This window comes from Schistocerca cancellata, chromosome 7, assembly GCF_023864275.1.
Source record: "Schistocerca cancellata isolate TAMUIC-IGC-003103 chromosome 7, iqSchCanc2.1, whole genome shotgun sequence".
Lineage (NCBI taxonomy): Eukaryota > Metazoa > Arthropoda > Insecta > Orthoptera > Acrididae > Schistocerca > Schistocerca cancellata.
Window position 1 is genome coordinate 333,619,131 of NC_064632.1, and position 20,062 is coordinate 333,639,192.

The 20,062-nt window shown below is 44.5% G+C and overlaps 1 protein-coding gene and 1 non-coding gene across 3 annotated transcripts in view; one reads left to right on the top strand and one right to left on the bottom strand.

Annotated features, from left to right (window-relative positions):
• Window positions 1–20,062, bottom strand: part of LOC126091972 (inactive dipeptidyl peptidase 10-like) — a 1,178,675-nt gene that overhangs the window by 291,369 nt on the left and 867,244 nt on the right. The window lies entirely within an intron of this gene.
• Trnat-ugu (transfer RNA threonine (anticodon UGU)) lies at window positions 13,794–13,868 on the top strand. Its single transcript has one exon. It is a non-coding gene; the product is annotated as a tRNA-Thr (tRNA).

Sequence of the window (20,062 nt, forward strand, 5' to 3'; positions counted from 1 at the left end):
CGATTTTTCAAATCGGTGTTGGTTGTATACTGTTACTGCTGTCTCTTAATTGGAATCCTGTATCAAAAGTATTATAAAAATTCCAGCGCGAATGGCATTCGTTCTGATTAGCGAAGCATATTTTCAAGCAGAAATTATTATAGAAGAGTAAAAAAGTAGTAGAACGGACAGATACGGGAACACTGAGCTACACAATTCATTATCAGTTATGTAAATGGCGGCCAGCGCTTTAACAGGAATGAAGTACGTTAGTGTAAAGAACGATTAAAGGGCTCACTCTTTTAATTCTGGCGTAGGTAAGCCTGATTTGTACAGACGTGGCCAAATTATTGGAACGAAATTGCATTTTCATAATTTATTGACTCAATCGTGTATTGCACAAACCAGTTTTAAATATCTGTGTTTTAGTAATTTTTACGCCAGTATTTAGACAGGATGAGGCATTGATGCCCCTCCGCGCCCCTTTTATTAGGGCTTGGTATGTGTTCTGACGTAATCGTCCTTAAACCAGGTTTGATGAGCCTTACAAGCGAGCTCATGTAATGGTGTTATTTTGGTCTTTCTCAATTTTTTCTCGACAAATACCACACGAATTGGAACAGTTTCCTGGATATTTCCAGGCCAGTCAAGTACATCTTTGCTCTTCGGGTGAAAAAATCCACAACTTTTTTTCTAGCTTGGAAACAATGTCATCCTGAATAAAGATGCAGTACTCTTCCACATAGCTGTGGGCCATTTTCGGCATCAAGAAGTTCTCAAGAGTTTTAAGTTCTGATCGTATCTAATAGTCTCTTCAGCGATGTAAATTTCTCAACACCATGCCATGGTACCATACCCCGCAACATCATAGCTGTAGTATCTTACACGGTTTGCAAAGATAAACTAGAAACATTAAAACAAACAGAAGTAATAGTTGTTATTGTGGTCTTCAGTCCTGAGACTGGTTTGATGCAGCTCTCCATGCTACCCTATTCTGTGCAAGCTTCTTCATCTCCCAGTACTGCAACCCACATCCTTCTGAATTTGCTTAGTGTATTCATCTCTTGGTCTCCCTCTATGATTTTTACCCTCCACGCTGCCCTCCAATGCTAAATTTGTGATCCCTTGATGCCTCAGAACATGTCCTACTAACCGGTCCCTTCTTTTTGTCAAGCTGTGCCACATACTCCTCTTCTCCCCAATTCTATTCAATACTTCATCATTAGTTATGTGATCTACCCATCTAAACTTCAGCATTCTTCTGTAGCACCACATTTCGAAAGCTTCTATTCTCTTCTTGTCCAAACTATTTATCGTCCATGTTTCACTTCCATACACGGCTAAACTCCATACAAATACTTTCAGAAACGACTTCCTGACACTTAAATCTATACTCGATGTTAGCAAATTTCTCTTCTTCAGAAACGCTTTCCTTGCACTTGCCAGTCTACATTTTATATCTTCTCTACTTCGACCATCATCAGTTATTTTGCTCCCCAAATAGCAAAACTCCTTTACTACTTTAAGTGCTTCATTTCCTAATCTAATTCCCTCAGCATCACCCGACTTAATTCGACTACATTCCATTATCCTCGTTTTTCTTTTGTTGATGTTCATCTTATATCCTCCTTTCAAGACACTGTCCATTCCGTTCAACTGCTCTTCCAAGTCCTTTGGTGTCTCTGATAGAATTACAATGTCATCGGCGAACCTCAAAGTTTTTATTTCTTCTCCATGGATTTTAATATCTACTCCGAATTTTTCTTTTGTTTCCTTTACTGCTTGCTCAATATAGAGATTGAATAACATTGGGGAGAGGCTACAACCGTGTGTCACTCCCATCCCAATCACTGCTTCCCTTTCATGCCCCTCGACTCTTGTAACTGCCATCTGGTTTCTGTACAAATTGTAAATAGTCTTTCGATCCCTGTATTTTACCCCTGCCACCTTTAAAATTTGAAAGAGAGTATTCCAGTCAACATTGTCAAAAGATTTCTCTAAGTCTACAAATGCTAGAAATGTAGGTTTGCGTTTCCTTAATCTTTTTTCTAAGATAAGTCTTAGGGTCAGTATTGCCTCACGTGTTCCAATATTTCTACGGAATCCAAACTGATCTTCCCCGACGTCGGCTTCTACTAGTTTTTACATTCGTCTGTAAAGAATTCGCGTTAGTATTTTGCAGCTGTGACTTGTTAAACTGATAGTTCGGTAATTTTCACATCTGTCAACACCTGCTTTCTTTGGGATTGGAATTATTATATTCTTCTTGAAGTCTGAGAGTATTTCGCCATGTTTCATACATCTTGCTCACCAGATGGTAGAATTTTGTCAGGACTGGCTCTCCCAAAGCCATCAGTAGTTCTAATGGAATGTTGTCTACTCCCGGGACCTTGTTTCGACTCAGGTCTTTCAGTGCTCTGTCAAACTCTTCACGCAGTATCGTATCTCCCATTTCATCTTCATCTATATCCTCTTCCACTTCCATAATATTGTCCTCAAGTACATCGCCCTTGTATAGACCCTCTATATACTCCTTCCACCTTCCTGCATTCCCTTCTTTGCTTAGAACTGGGTTTCCATCTGAGCTCTTGATATTCATACAAGTGGTTCTCTTTTCTCCAAAGGTCTCTTTAATTTTCCTGTAGGCAGTATCTATCTTACCCCTAGTGACATAAGCCTCTACATCCTTACATTTGTCCTCTGGCCATCCCTACTTAGCCATTTTGCACTTCCTGTCGATCTCATTTTTGAGACGTCTGTATTCCTTTTTGCCTGCTTCATTTACTGCATTTTTATATTTTCTCCTTTCGTCAATTAAGTTCATTATTTCTTCTATTACCCAAGGAGTTCTACTAGCCCTCGTCTTTTTACCTACTTGATGCTCTGCTGCCTTCACTACTTAATCCCGCAGAGCTACCCATTCTTCTTCTATTGTGCTTCTTTCCCCCATTCCTGTCAATTGTTCCCTTATGCTCTTCCTGAAACTCTGTACAACCTCTGGTTTAGTCAGTTTATCCAGGTCCCATCTCCTTAAATTCCCACCTTTTTGCAGTTTATTCAGTTTTAATCTGCAGTTCATAACCAATAGATTGTGGTCAGAGTCCACATCTGCTCCTGGAAATGTCTTACAATTTAAAACCTGGTTCCTAAGTCTCTGTCTTACCATTATATAATCTATCTGATACCTTCTAGTATCTCCAGGATTCTTCCAGGTATACAACTTTCTTTCATGATTCTTGAACCAAGTGTTAGCTATGATTAAGTTATGCTCTGTGCAAAACTCTACCAGACGGCTTCCTCTTTCATTTCTTCGCCCCAATCCATATTCACGTACTACGTTTCCTTCTCTCCCTTTTCCTACTCTCGAATTCCAGTCACCCATGACTATTAAATTTTCGTCTCCCTTCACTACCTGAATAATTTATTTTATCTCATCATACATTTCTTCAATTTCTTCATCATCTGCAGAGCTAGTTAACATATAAACTTGTACTACTGTAGTAGGTGTAGCCTTCGTTTCTATCTTGGCCACAATAATGCGTTCACAATGCTGTTTGTAGTAGCTTACCAGCACTTCTATTTTTTTTATTCATTATTAAACCTACTCCTGCATTACCCCTATTTGATTTTGTATTTATAACCCTGTATTCACCTGACCAAAAGTCTTGTTCCTCCGGCCACCGAACTTCGCTAATTCCCACTACATCTAACTTTAACCTATCCATTTCCCTTTTTAAGTTTTCTAACCTACCTGCCCGATTAAGGGATCTGACATTCCACGCTCCGATCCGCAGAATGCCAGTTTTCTTTCTCCTGATAACGCCGTTCTCTTGAGTAGTCCCCGCCCGGAGATCCGAATGGGGGACTATTGTACCTCCGGAATATTTTACCCAAGAGGACGCCATCATCATTTATCCATACAGTAAAGCTGCATGCCCTCGGGAAAAATTACGGCCGTAGTTTCCCCTTGCTTTCAGCCGTTCGTAGTACCAGCACAGCAAGGGTGTTTTGGTTAATGTTGCAAGGCCAGGTCAATCAATCATCCAGACTGTTGCCCCTGCAACTACTGAAAAGGCTGCTGCCCCTCTTCAGGAACCACACGTTTGTCTGGCCTCTCAACAGATACCCCTACGTTGTGGTTGCACTTACGGTACGGCCATCTGTATCCCTGATGCACGCAAGCCTCCCCACCAACGGCAAGGGCCGTGGTTCATGGGGAAAACAGAAGTTAAAGGTATAAAATTAACAATTGAGCCCATAAAACCATGGTGCATCTCTCTCACTTCATGTCACACCTTCGCTCCATCTATTCCCTAATTTAGAACATATTTTCGTCAATGAAACATATCTGACAGAAGCAATAAAATGCACACTAATGATTGGTGCTTTAGAGTACTGAAATGAATGGCAAGAACTTTTGTACTTTGGGTACTCGAAAAAGTGACTCGTGTAACTTAGCAAGTTATGATTTAAACCTCTGAAACGTTCATGCATGCGCTATGTATTGTATGCATTCCAAATTTTTCATTTTAAACTTTAAAAGTATTCCCTTAGCTATTAAAGATTCACAGGAAGACATTTTCACGACTGTCTGTATGGGGTTAGGAATCTGTATGGAGATAGGATAAATTATTTTCCACTTTTCAGACCGTTTTAAAAACGTGTTATATTAAAGATTTTTAATCTTGTGCATATATTTTTCAATCTATTTGAAACTTTGTGAAGAGATTATAGCAAAAATATGTAGCAAATTTAAGGATTATTTCAGTTACTCTTCACATGAGTCAACCAATACATTGCTGCCTCTTACGATTGTGTCATGAAAAGACCTTTACGGAAAAAATGAGATAGGGTCGAAGTCACGGGGACTTACCAGCAACCATTCTTGTCAGAAATATTCGCAAGTGGAACAGGAAAAGGGGGGAGAAGCCATAAACGTTTTGAATGGAAACAGGCGGATGCCTAACGCTCATATATAAATCGACGGTGTCGACGATGCGGTTATGTAATGAGTGAGGTTTACGTTGTAGATGACAGTCATGGTCTATATACATAAGGATGCAAATAAAATTACATGCAACAATTTCTGTGTTAAAGATTTTGTTTTGCATTTATTTGTCTGTTATCTAATAACATTGCCAAGAAATAAAGTAGAGTGGTTGGTGAACTACAACCTTGTAGACGATTTTTGTTGTTGATAGTGTTCTAAATCTTTTCTGAATGCCTAATGATGTGTTCGTCCACCTTTGAAACACAATAGAGTAACGGCTAAGTGTGACATGGAAGCGACAAGTCCTTGGTAGATTTCGGGATGTATGTCCCTAGATGTCTACGCATCGGTCAAGCAATCGGTGGTCTATGGGCGCGGATCTGGTGCCCGATAGCGTTATGCCTAGATGAGGGCGTGTCCCGGGTCGACCATTGACCTGGATAATAAGCTGGGTAACTCAACCGACGAGGCAACATGTTCGCACTGATCCAAGGATCAATCCCCTTGACTCCGTGCCCACAGCAATCGCAGTTGAGGTCAACATGGGAACACATTGAATTCATTTGCTTCCGAGCCCTATGTTCAACAATGAGCGCTGAACGCTGAGCTCTGAAACACTTGTGCCACCACCAGCATTGAACTCCGTCGTCATATCTGCTACAGATAACCTCTTATCCTGCTCTCCAAACTTCACGTTCTGTGGGGGCATCCGACACTTTGTCGTCTACTCGGCCCCTTGTCAAAGCTGCTCATGTCAATGGATTCCCCGCGTGTGTTTTGTGTCGTCGCTACTATGGATCTCCGTTCGTCTCTGGTCATCCTACATATTTTCCTTATTGCGTCATGTTCCTGCAAAGCCACTAGGAGGCATTTAGTCTCGCTATGAGCAGTGTTTATAATATTTTGGCTGATCAGCGGATTTCTTCGACTACCTCAAAATAAATAAATAAATAAATGATTGCAGTCGGACACAAGTTAGCTATGTTACTTCCCATAGAGACCATCTGTGCACCCTGTCTAAAGCCTTGAAGTAATCTGTGAACAGCATGCGTATCCCTACCTTCCCTATATACACTGCGCAACACGGTTAAATGACCACTTCTTCAAAACCCCGTAATTGTCTCTCTTTGCAACACGTAAGTTTGAAATATGGGACAAAAGTGCCTACAATCTCCCCCTGTAATGGTACAAATAAGAGTATGTAGTGTCTTACGACGTGACGTCACCTCCGGGCTCGACGACGCTTCAAATAGCAAGGTGTCGACACAAGCGAAAGCAACAGAGCTCAGAAGTTCATGTGTGGTGTAAGATGGATTAATAATGTCAAATTTGAACTAAATTTCACCACATCTCTGCCCAATGCCACCGTGGACGAGTCACGCGATGGGAAGATGGTCACAGTCCCTCTTATCCGTATTTCACCCATTGTTTCGACGCCTCTGCAATGGAGGTCACAATCGCGACGTCCAGCGCTGAAACAACTCCGCTTTCTCACAGCTGGTCGAAGAAAACGTTTCAGACACATCACCGGTCAGGATAAGCACGAAAAGACCTCAGGGGTGACATAAAGGGCGTCAGTGAGATGAGTATGAGGACGACTCCCCCGACAACCTTTGACCCATCTGACACCTCGACCGTTTCAGCCCTTCTCTAAATAACGCTGCATCCCCACTGAAAGTGATCGCACCATTTGGAGCGCAGCGCGACAGCTGGGGACTATTCGACGAAATATGAACGCGATCTGCAGCGGAAAATGGTGCTATGTATTTTCAGCCCTCCCGTTTCGCGCCCTCCTGTGACGAGGTGACAGGATGGAGTGACGTTATCACAAGCGTGAATAAAACGGCGAAGGGTCCTTCTAAGATCCCAAGACTCAGCAACACCTTCGGTGGCTCAAGTCAACATTTACGGAAAATTTTAAAAATATTTCTTTACAGAGACAACCTGAAAAGTATAAGTAGTTGCAAGAGGTTGCCTGCCTGCAGGCATCTGGAGTTGCAAGGGGTTGCCTGCCTGCAGGCACCTAGAACTACTTCACAGGTTGTCCCTGTACACGTTTATTTTTAAAATTCTCAGACAAGGTGAGTGAGTGCCACCCAGGGCGTTGTCGAACTGGGAGGCCTACAAATACATACGCACACTTTACTGCTTTGGATGGTGTTGAAATCCACGTTCAATGTGGTCTCAGCCCCACAGTGTTCTTAGAGAAGCGTTGAAACGTTCGGGGGTGTCATCAGTGTCAAAGATTATCAAGACAGACTTCCTGATACTCACCGCACTTCCGTTCTCTCCCCTGAAATGTGTGGGAATAAACGCCCGAAGGAAAGGGATGGTTTCTCTTACGCCCTTTATGCCACTCCTGACGCCCTTCTCGTGTCGACTCTGAGCTGCGATGTGTCTTAAATGTTTTCCTCGACCACCCAAAAGAAAACCGCGTGATTCCAACTCTGTGCGTCGCGGTTATGACCTCCATAGTAGAGGTGTCAATACAAGGGATGAAGTGTGGGTAAGGGAGGCTATGATGACCTTCCCAAAGCGTGACACGTCCTCGGTGGCGCTTGGCAGAACTGTGGTTAAATTTGGTGCCATTATGACATTGTTCTTGCTAAACATGCTGTTTGAAGAGTAGTCCAGCTGGGAGGTGACTTCACGTTGCAGGGCGCCACACTTCTGTACCGATACAGATGTAAATTTTAGGCATCTTTCAGACAAATTGTGTCGCAATGGAAGACAATTACAGGCTTTCGAAAGAGTGATTCTTTGATTTTGTTGCCCAGTGTAGATATCGGGTTTTCTCTTTCTTATAAAATTTCTTAAAATCAAATCGTTGGTGATATAGAAAAAAGGAACATTAGTTTTAATGTTCTCTTGACGACTAGGTCACGAAAATTTTGTTGGGGAAAGAAATCTGCCGTGCCCTTTTCAAAACATCCACCTGGCATTTGAGTTAGTGGATACACGGAAACGACAGAAATCCTAAATCTGGACTGTCAGATGAGGATCTGAACCACCGTCACGCTTATTGTGGACCCAGTACGCTAATCACTGCAACACTTTCCTCGGCAGTACTGCCCGGAAGCCAGAGTTTTTTTTCCAAGACTATATTCGTGTATTCCAAATTTCTCAACCTGGCCTTAAAAACTAGGCGTACCGACGATATTAGTCGGGATCCTATGAGTATCATCTGAATGTGGAATAGATGGGTTGCTGACGCCAAGTAGATCAACGGCCCACGCGACTAGTAACGGAGAGGGTAGACACTGTTCGCTCAGTCGTGCAAGTTGATGCAGCCGCGTGACGTATCTGGAGACAAGAGACGGGCTTGCTTGCAGCAACACACATAATCAACACGGACAGTGCGATGATGTCTGCAGCACCACAAACTGTGGGGAATGCTGTTGATAACTTCGCTTGACTCAACAGAAAAGAGAGTTGTGCTGAGAGTGACGGAGTCGACTCGACGTGAGTTTCATAACGTTGTGTTTGGAGATGATTCCCAGTTCTGAGTACAGCCGCAAAAATGGACTTAGCCGTGCATGGAGGCTTCGGGAAACACGAAAGTTGCCAGATTGCATTCCTCATAGCCAGACACTGAGGAGCCAGAACCTATGAACTCTGCCCAGCGCGAAGTTGGATGCCACCTGGTGGCGTTACCGGCACCTGACGTGCTAACAACAGTATGTTATCGGAGCTGACACGGATGGGGGATCACCCGTGCAAATGCAGAAATCGATTCAGATAAGCGACTTCGAGGAAGGGAAGATTATTATTACACAAAGCCTGTGGAAGAGACTCTCGAAAACTGGTTGCATGTGGACAGGCTACTTGTCGTGAGCCTCCATGGAAAGAGGTAGGACAGTGAAACTACCACTACGCGCTAAATAGTTGGACGTCCACGATTCTTCACAGAACGTGGCAGTAGGAGGCTTGTCTGCTCTGTAAAGCTGGATATATGGTGATCTGAGGCAGCATCTCTGGCAAAAGAGTACAATATAAGTGCACGCAGAAGTGTTTCAGAGCACTCCGTTCATCGTAGATTGCTGAACATGGAGCCCCGCAGCAGACGGTCCCTACGAGTTCACATGTTGACTCAACGACATCGTTAGTTGCGATTGCATTGGGCAAGGAACCATCAGGATTGGACCGTCGATCACTTGAAAAGTGCTGGCTCTTCGGGCAAATCATACGTTTTGCTAGACTAGGTCGAAGATCGTCTCCACAAACGCCGTTATCGAGGTGAACGGCGTCTCGAAAGTGGACCGCGCCACGGACGAAAGCTGGTGGAAGCTGTATTATGCCCTGGGAGACATTCTCCTATCCTTGCATGGGACCTGTGGCAGTAATCGAAGCATGCTGATAGCTGCGAACCAATCGCATCCCTTCAGGCGTCATGTCTTCCTGGACGGCGATGTTATCTTTCAGCAGTATAATTGTCCGTGTCTCGGTGCCAGAACTGTGCTACAGTGGTTTGAGAAGCATTATACTGAACTCACGTTGATGTCTCCACGCGCAGTTCGCCTGATGTACATCCTATGGAACCCACCTGGATAGCTACTGGACGCCATCACCGTGTGCGCAAATCAGCGACCCATTATTTACACCACGAATAACACGACCTGTTCGCAGAAACCTAATGCCACATACTTCTACAAAGCTACTAAGGAACTGTCGAATCTCTGATAAGCAGAGTCAATGACGTATTTTGTTCTAGAAACGGATGGTTCAAGTGACTCTGAGCACTATGGGACTTAACATCTGAGGTCATCAGTCCCCTAGAACTTAGAACTACTTAAACCTAACTAACATAAGGACTTCACACGCACCCATGCCCGAGGCAGGATTCGAACCTGCGACCGTAGCGGTCGCGCGGTTCCAGACTGAAGCGCCTAGAACCGCTCGGCCACTAGAGACGGACAAACAAGCTATTAAGCCGGTGGTCAAAATGTTTTTGCTCATCAGTGTATGTACCACTCCTCTACAATAACGACATCTATCTTCACACCAGCCTTCGCTTCCGAATGATGTGAAGATATACCAGGAGCAACATGTCGTTCAGATTCCACGTTAAACTGTATGTCTCCTTTCCCAGTAGCATTACTAGGTTAGGCTAAGGGACAACAGCTGCCGACCTGACGTACAATTGAAAAAACTTGCAAACAGGGGCCTGAACATCCCTCTTGAAAGGCTTCCAGTCAATCATGCCATAAGAATTTATTTTCACATGACTTTTGTCCGATAATTTACCTATCTGCATATGAAGATACCATTGCATCCTGAGCATCTCAGGAGCCAGAGAGTAGCAAGGGACTCGAAAACAGTGTAATAATATCGATGTCGGTGGCCTTACAAAGAGTGGGCTCGTTGGTGTCGCAGTTGTCGGCAGTACAGTTCACATACAAGTGTTCACTTTGGGCAGGAAGAGAGGGAATTTTGAAGAGCTGCTGAATTATTCGCAGTGAAGGGTGGAGTTGTATAAACTGAGGAGGAGTGTTTGGTCATTTCTTCTCCTCTTTTATCTAACCGGAGAGGAAAAGAAACGAATACAGTAATGTGTCAGTGTAGATTTTCTCGGCGCTCACTACTGATTAAATGCGTTCCGGTTTCCAGCCGGATGGCTGACTTCACCAGAAGATGATGAATATGATAGTCGTCGAAACACCGCGGTACTTTAACACTGCCACCCAACTGGGCACCGAGAGATTTTCATCATAACTGAACCAGTTGAAAATTAAAAACTAACTGGAAAATAAACCAAAACGAGGAAAAAAGTAACACAGTGTAGCAGCCGTACGTATACTTGTTTAAGGGGGCGGAAAAATAATTATAATATCATCAAAACATAAAGTTAAAAAAATGATACACTGATCAGCAAAAACCTTATGACCACTGCCCACACTAGACTATATGCAACCTGGTAGCGCAAGGGCTGTTGATAAAATATCGACATATCGATGTAGTTTACAAAGTATATCGATATATGTGTTGGCGCTATTTTTCCTACATATATCGATAAATCGAATTTAAGTAGTAATATCGAGTGCCGATATTTTTATTTTATATTATATTTTTTTCGCAGTTTCCGGTAAATATTTGAAATTGTCTCTTGAAATTGTAGTAGAACATAATTTTAGTTTCACTGTGTAAGGAGTCTTACTAATTTTTGAGAGTTTATCACGTCCTTTCTCTTTGACTCTGTGAATTAAATACAGGTGGGACGAAAAGCCCGATTGCACTGGGGTGGGGGATGGGGGATTGGGGGATGGGGAGGGTTGTGAATGGAATAGGAAGATTTTCGATGTGAAGAAATAACACACCATTGCATTAAAAATAAATTTTTAACGCAACTATTATGCTATTTATTCAAATCGGAATTCTTTAAAAACTGTTGCTGAAAATGATGTAAAAAATCTAACTGAGAACATTAGTCTTTGCAGTGGCGGAAATGTTGACGTAATCGTCGCTCGGCGTTAAATATTCACAATACATCTGCTTGGTGGCTGGCGCCATAACAACGATGGAGGTCACCCTGGGACTCTATTCGACGCAGTTCGCCAAGCATTCGGACGACCACCGGATTCAAGCGGCCGAAAACCGCTTGTCACCGGCCGTACGAGCGACTCTGGAGCAGCGCAGGATGGCTTCCTCTTTGAGGAAGGACTAGTTTATGGATCCGGAATAGCAGATTGAAAGTACGTTACATACTATTGCATCTGTATGTAGTCAAAACTTCGAATGCGTTTTTCCTCGAAATGACTTTTTTTCTTTTTTTATCGCGCGGCATGGTAACTTCAAATCTACTGAACCGATGGGCTTTGTTTCCTACGAAGCTAACTAAATTGTCTAGGAGTTGTACCACTTTTGTTCCGATCCCTCAACTATAAATATTTTTATTTGGGCGACGAAGTCAAAAAATCGGTGTAAAAAAACCTATTTTTTCAAATGGCCGCCATTTTGTTTCGTATGGTCCAAATAACTTAAGCGAGGTACAACTCCTAAAGAATCTTATATACTTCGCTAACGTGAACTCAATTTTGATTTCACACGAGCCGGCTGACCTGTGACATACCGCCCGTGGAGTTCTACATTCAAATTTTGTTTCTATCCGACGGCACTTCTGCCTTTGCTCTTATACATTTTCGGTCGAAAAATTTCAGTTTGTAAAGGAAACATTAATAAACATTTTGACCAAATTTGATATTGATATGTCTAACACATCCCGAGAAAAAAATTCTCAAAGAACATGCTTTTTCGGGCCAAAGATAGTAAACCTCCCCTTAAAGCAGGATAGGCGGTTATCTGTGGAAGACATGACGACAGAGTACAGTGCTGGCGCAGACACGAGAGATTTGGAGCACAGCCTCCAGCGCACAGTGTCAACATGGTGCTCCACAGCAGAGGACCCCAACGTTACCATATTGATACAGCGAAATCGTCAGTTATGATTACAGTGGGCACGGGATCATCAAGACTGGACCACGGATCAATGGAATCGTGTCACCTGGTCGCATAAATCCCGTTTATTGTTAAACCAGGTCGATGGTCGTGTCCAGATATACCGTCATCCAGGCGAACGCCTGCCCGGAACACTTAGCGCGCCACGGACGCAGGCCAATGAGAGCAGTATTACGTAGTGGGGGACATTCACCTGGGTTTCCATGGGACCTGCGGTGTTAATCGAAGGCATCAGGACAGCTGTAGACTACATAAACATTATTAGGGATCACCTATAAGCCATTATACTTGATGTCTTTCTCAACAGCGGTGCAATCTTCCAACAGGATAACTGTCCGTGTCACAAGGCCAGAACCGTGCTGCAATGATTTGAGGAGCATGATAGTGAACTCATGTTGATGTCTTTGCCATCAAATTCTGCTTATCTGAATCGGATGAAACCCATCTGGGATGCTAACGCGCGCGAGCTACGCGACCACAAACCAACCGCCCGTAAATTGCGGCAAGAGTGTGATCTGTGCTTAGCCATCGGTGCCACAAATCGCTGGAAACATATCAGGTACTTGTCGAATCCATGGGACGCAGAATAACTGCTGAACTGCGTCCCACAGGTGGACTGACGTGATTTTAAGTAAGTGGTCATTACGTATTGGCTCATCACTGTACATCTTATGATAATTAAGTCGAAACCCTCAGCTGCCGACAGATGTTGTTGATATACATCAACGGGGACAGCCGAAAATGTGTGCCCCGACCGGGACTCGAACCCAGGATCTCCTGCTTACATGGCAGACGCTCTATCCATCTGAGCCACCGAAGACACAGAGGATAGAGTGACTGCAGTGACTTATCCCTTGCACGCTTCCCGCGAGACCCACATTCCCAACTGTCCACAACCTACATTCTTAGTGTTCCTAATAGATATTTACCCATTCACTCATTACTAGCGCCAGACTAAGCTGACGAGTCCCGTAAGAGTTCGGGAAAAGTGTGCCCATTCGCACAGAAGAAGGTCAATGGCCGGGTAGCCTTTAACTATATGAAGATGGTATCTATTCCCGAAAGACCAGATACCATTGATGACCGTGCAGTTTCTCTAGAATGAAATGATAATTAAATCGAAACCCTGTTCATCCGGGAACAGATAGCATCTTCGTATAGTTACAGGCTACCCAACCATTGATCTTCTTCTGTGAGAATGCGGACTTTGCCCAAACTCTACGGGACTCGTCAGCTTAGACTGGAGCGAGTAATGAGTGAATGGGCAAATATCTATTAGGAACACTACGAATGTAGGTTGCGGACAGTTGGGAATGTGGGTCTCACGGGAAGCGGGCAAGGGATAAGTCCCTGCAGTCGCTCTATCCTCTGTGCCTTCGGTGGCTCTGATGGATAGAGCGTCTGCCATGTAAGCAGGAGATCCCGGGTTCGAGTCCCGGTCGGGGCACACATTTTCAGCTGTCCCAATTGATGTATATCAACAACACTTGTCGGCAGCTAAGGGTTTAGATTTAATTATCATTTCATTCTAGAGTAGCTGTACGGTCATCAATGGTATCTGTTCTTTCGGGAACAGATACCACCTTCATATAGTGTACATCTTAGTTTCGCGAACGACAGTTGCAAAATGGTTCAAATGGCTCTGAGCACTATGCGACTTAACTTCTCAGGTCATCAGTCCCCTAGAACTTAGAACTACTTAAACCTAACTAACCTAAGGACATCACACACATCCATGCGCGAGTCAGGATTCGAACCTGCGAAGACAGTTGCACTTGGTCCTTCTTTCCACTAGGGAACTATGCTCATTTTCCTTTTGTTATTCGATAACATATTACGAAGGTAGTAGGAGTTACAACTTTATCAGTATTCATCCGTCAATAGTTACATACAAGAGCAAATAATATCATTTCAAACATTTCCATCCCTAGAAGTCGTCTCCCTGACTTCGTAACTACACTCACTTTATTACGTAAAGTTTGGTGAAATGGAAATGTTTCGAGACTGGCGCAGCTGTAATGTGGTGCATACCAGGAGACGTCAGTGGGGCAATAAATCTTATGTGCTATTCTTCCACTGAGCGGCGACGTTATTGAAAAAGAAAAATTGTCGATACGGTGAATTCGGCGATTTCAATTTACGCTTTTATCGAAGAACCCGATCACACCGTTGCTGTAGCTGTTTGCGAAGTTGCGTGGGTTTTTATTCCGGTCGCATTGTGTACTTACCTTGTATACCATTACGACATCTAGCTTATTTCCTTCTCTCTTTTGTAAATGCGCACAGCAGAATTTCCGATTCGCATCGAACTTCTTAGCTTTTGATTTCGAGTTTTTTTGGTTCCTTTAAATAATTTAGCTACCATAGCGCTTGCTCCACATTTCACTCGTTTCCGCTATCTGCAATTATTTTCATTTTACTTGCCTGCTGATAACGTCTTGGCCGCGTGGGATTAGCCGAGCGGTCTAGGGCGCTGCAGTCATGGATTTTGCGGCTGGTCCCGGCGGAGGTTCGAGTCCTCCCTCGGGCATGGGTGTGAGTGTTTGTCCTTAGGATAATTTGGGTTAAGTAGTGTGTAAGCTTAGGGACTGATGACCTTAGCAGTTAAGTCCCATAAGATTTCACACACATTTGAACGTATTTGATAACGTCTTAGCTACTAAATTTTCGACAGTACACGGCTCTTCGAGTGTAGAATTTATGTGTGAAGCACAAAATACTAGTCTTGCATTTTATTATGATTTATGAGGGAAATATAAATTGCCTAACAGGAATTCCAGGCTGTAGATTATAGTTTCTTTTTAAACAGCTAGACAAAATATATGAGGCACCTAGAAAACATGGTTGGATGTGAATTTAATTTTGTAGACGTAGACACCATCGGCGGGTATGTAAATGATCAGAGTTGCAGTTCTCTGTGACAGCGCACTATAGTCCATTAGTGTTCATCGTGCTTAATATTGTTATTAGGTTAGGTAGCTTTTATAAAGAACGTGAATGCATCAGACGTTGAGTGATAACTGTGACACACTTACATAACGTGTACTCGTGTCAAAAGCGCCATCAGTACCTGACAGTTGGAAGGGATCTCTTTATTGATCTCCGTTTGGCCAGCTGCTCGAATGTTGATTTGATATATTTGTGCGGCATTTGGATATGACAGAGGCTCGAAGTTGGACGTCGCGAGATGGCATGGTCGTTTATAAGGAGCGTGAGCAGCGTCAGATGTTGAGTGATAACTGAGACGGAAGTACCTAGATGATGATGATGATGATGATGATGATGTTTGGTTTGTGGGGCGCTCAACTGCGCGGTTATCAGCGCCCGTACAAATTCCCAACCTTTTCTCAGCCCAATCTCGCCACTTTCATGAATGATGATGAAATGATGAGGACAACACAAACACCCAGTCATCTCGAGGCGGAAGTACCTTGAGGCAGCAAAGTAGTGTGAATAGCGCTATCAACACCTGACAGTTGGAAGGGTTTTCATTATTGGTCTCCATTAGGCTGGCTGGTCGACTATTGATTTGAAATATCTGTGCCACCTTTTGACAGTGGCCGAAAGTTGAATTGCACGCGATGGTGTAGGCGTTTATAAGGAGCGTGAACTGCGTCAGATGTTCGGCGATAACTGTGAAGAGCAAACCTAAAACCCACGTACTGGTGTGAACAATATCTACACTTGACAGTGAGAAGGGGTCCCACTGTTGGTGTCCATTTGTCCGTCTCGTCGAGCCTTGATTTTCAATATTCGTGTCACATTAGCCCTAAAGTTGGACTGCAGGTCCTAGTTGACGATGTCGCCATCACAAGAGTGGATAGCCGTATTGCGCACCAAGTCCCACCATAACCTCTTCACATCTGCGCCTGCCAGGCGAGAACAGTAGACTTCCTGTAACATTGTGTCATCTTGCACCGCTGGTCGGAGACCAGAAGCAGCCGAACTAGGAAGTTACTTTATCTTGTGTAGGCAACTGTCAACACCACAACAAGGGCTACTTTCAAAGTGATGCTGCGATTGGGAAGCATGGTCTGCCGGTGAATGGTAGCGCAGTGTGATTTAAATAGTTCAAATGGCTCTGAGCACTATGGGACTTAACATCTGAGGGCATCAGTCCCCTAGAACTTAGAACTACTTAAAGCTAACTAACCTAAGGACATCACACACATCTATGCCTGAGGGAGGATTCGAACCTGCGACCGTAGCAGTCGCGTGGTTCCGGACTGAAGCGCCTAGAACCGCTCGGCGCAAAATCTGGCGGGCGGATTCGATCCAGGGATGGCGCCCCTCCCCGATCCCGTGGGCCGCGTGTTAAGGTTAAAAAATGGTTCAAATGGCTCTGAGCACTATGGGACTTAACTTCTGAGGTCATCAGTCCCCTATAACTTAGAACTACTTAAACCTAACTATTCTAAGGACATCATACACATCCATGCCCAAGGCAGGATTCGAACCTGCGACTGTAGCGGTCGCGCGGCTCCAGACTGCAGCGCCTGGAACCACTCGACCACACCGGCCGGCCGCGTGTTAAGGCGCCCTGCTAACTGGGCGAGTCATTACATACAGAGTCATGGGATACCTTCTAATATCGTGTCGGACCTCCCTTTGCTCGGCATGATGCAGCAGCTCGACGTGGCATGGATTTAACAAGTCTCCGTAAGTCCCCTGAAGAAATACCGAGCCATTCTGCCTCTACAGCCATGCGTAACTGCGAAAGCGCTGCCGGTGCTGGATTTTGTGCATGAACTGACCTCTCAATTACGTCCCTTACATGTTCGATGTGACTCACGTCGGGCGATCTGGGTGGCCAAATTACTCGCACGAATTGTCCAGAACGTTCTTCAAAGCAGTCACGAACAACTGTGGCCCGATGACATGACGTATTATTATCCTTAAAAATGCCATCGCTGTCTGGGACATGAAGTCCACGAATGGCTGCCAGTGTCTCCGAGTAGCCGAAAAATCAGAGGATGCAGTCCATTTCATGTAAAAACAACCCACACCATTACATAGCCGCCACCAGCTTTCACAGTGCCTTGCTGACAACTTGTGTCCGTCCCATTGCTTCATGGCGTCTACGTCCGTCCCCAGTAGCTGAGTTGCCAGCGCGGCAGAATGTCAGTCCTAAGGGCCCGAGTTAGATTCCCGGCTGGGTCGGAGATTTTCTCCACTCAGGGACTGGGTGTTGTGCTGTCCTAATCATCATCATTTCATCTCCATCGACGCGCAAGTCGCCGAAGTGGCGTCAATCGAAAGACTTGCACCCTACTGGGGGCCCTAAACACATTATATGGTGTCGATGCCACACTCTAACCCTACTATCGGCTCTTACCAACTGAAATCGGGACTCTGTGTGACGGTTTTCCAGTAGTTTTGGGTCCAACCGATATGTTTACGAGCCCCGGCGATGTCGTGCTGTTCTCGAAGGCACTAGCGTCGGTCACCGCTACCGCAGCCCATTAACGTCAGACTTGGTCACAATGTCCTCACTGGTACGTTCGTGATACATCCCACATTGATTTCTGCGGTTATTTCACGTAGTGTTGCTTCTCTGTTACCAATACCAACTCTAAGCAAACGCCTCTGTTTTCGATCGTTAAGCTAATTCCGTCGGCCACTGCGTTGACCGTCGTGAAACGTAATGCCTGAAATCTGAGTACAAAAGCTACCTTCTCCAAAGCGCTGCCATTTTATACCTTTTCGTATGCGATACTACCGCCATCTGTCTGTGTACATATCGAAGCCCCATGACCATTGTCACGAGGTCGCTAGTTGTGTAGTAAACAGCATGTACGTTGAATACGGGGCTGTTCCTCACGTCCTGCCTCAGTTGCAAGATTCGCAAACATTTTAAACAAAACTTTCGTACACTTTCATGTGGATGAAATTAGACGCAGACAGCTGGCGTACACAGATTCCGTCTGGCGGGGAAAGGGATGGTGACAGGATGGGCATGCGGCCATCCTCTGTCTACGTGGTTACCAACCCCTTCAAGGGTAAAAACAAAATCGTTTAATTGTGTATAAGTCACGAAACTGAAGTATTTTGAAAATATCGTAACTATTATCACTATTAGATGGCCGTTGTGATCGAGCGGTTCTAGGCGTTTCAGTCCGGAACCACGCGGCTGCTACGGTCGCAGGTTCAAATCCTGCCTCGGGCATGGATGTGTGTGATGTCCTTAGGTTAGTTAGGTTTAAGTAGTTCTAAGTTCAGGGGACTGATGACCTCAGATGTTAAGTCCCATAGTACTTAGAGCTATTTGAACTATATTATCACTATTGTATATGAATGCTTGGTGCCTGTTCTTTCAGACACTGACACCATGCTTTCATATGCAACAGATTCGTTTCGTGAGCAATTAATCCAAAACCTTCAGTGCGGATGAGTATTTACGTTTGACCTCTAGGGGGATTCTAATACTGGTGACGGTGGACTGCGGGTAGATGGCCATGGGTGGGAATGTCTGTCGGCTAAAGGAGCGTGCCAAGACAGTCCACGCACAGCGATAAACATTGTGTGTGGGTGGTGCAGTGGTTAACGCAGACTGAAGCGTCTAGAACCGCTCGGCCACATCGGCCAGCGATTTTCGCTCGGGAGAGGAACGTCGTTAACACCGCTGACGACTTCAAATGTTGAAATGCGTGTGAAATCTTATGGGACTTAACTGCTAAGGTCATCAGCCTCTGAGCTTACACACTACTTAAATTATCCTAAGGTCAAACACACACACCCATACCAGAGGGAGGACTCGAACCTCCGCCGGGATCAGCCGGACAGTCCATGACTGCAGCGCCCTTGACCGCTCGGCTAATCCCGCGCGGCTGACGACTTGGCGCGTTGGCAATAATTTCGTGGCAAACCATGCATAACGGATCAATTTTCCGATAACTGGCGCCTGCAATTATGAATCTAGCTACACTACAGGAATTTCTCAGGAAACAGTTAAAATCATTTTCTCATAAAATGCATTCATCTGACATAGAATTAGTAGACGAACAAGGACAATTGTATATCAATATACAGTGACAAACATTCGTGTAGTAATCTTCTACAGACATGGCTGTATAAAGGAAAAACAAAAATAGAAGTAATAATCCGGTTCCAAACACGGGGCGCAAAATTAACAAGTGGCGACGTTAATCATTGTGTCACCAATTCGTGTGAGGATACCGCACTGTAAAAGGCACATAAAGTATCTGGAAAGTATCTCGGAAACTTTCACCGTCGTTTTTTCAGTAACTGCTGAATGTCTACGGATAAGCTGAGACACATGTCCGCTTATTTCGACCCCTCTTACACTGCGCGAAGTTTCTGCGAAATCGGGTTGTGGCACTTGCTGTGTTGTTCTCATAAGTTACCCACGTCCACGCAATTCTATTACACAGTCGCCTATAGATCGCTCATCTGTGATGGAGAGACAATAACCCGATGTGACTGTGCGGTTGTATACGTGATAGCGTTCGCTAAATGAACTCAACGGAACATTAAAATAAATTTTGCAGCGCAGCTTTGGTTGCATACAGGTACAAAACAGACGCGCTCGCAGCGTGCAAATGCGCCACAGAGGAATGCGGGCAGCGCGGTGAAAAGGATCGGCGGCGAGTGTGGCGGTAATTTATGTGGTAAACAATGAAG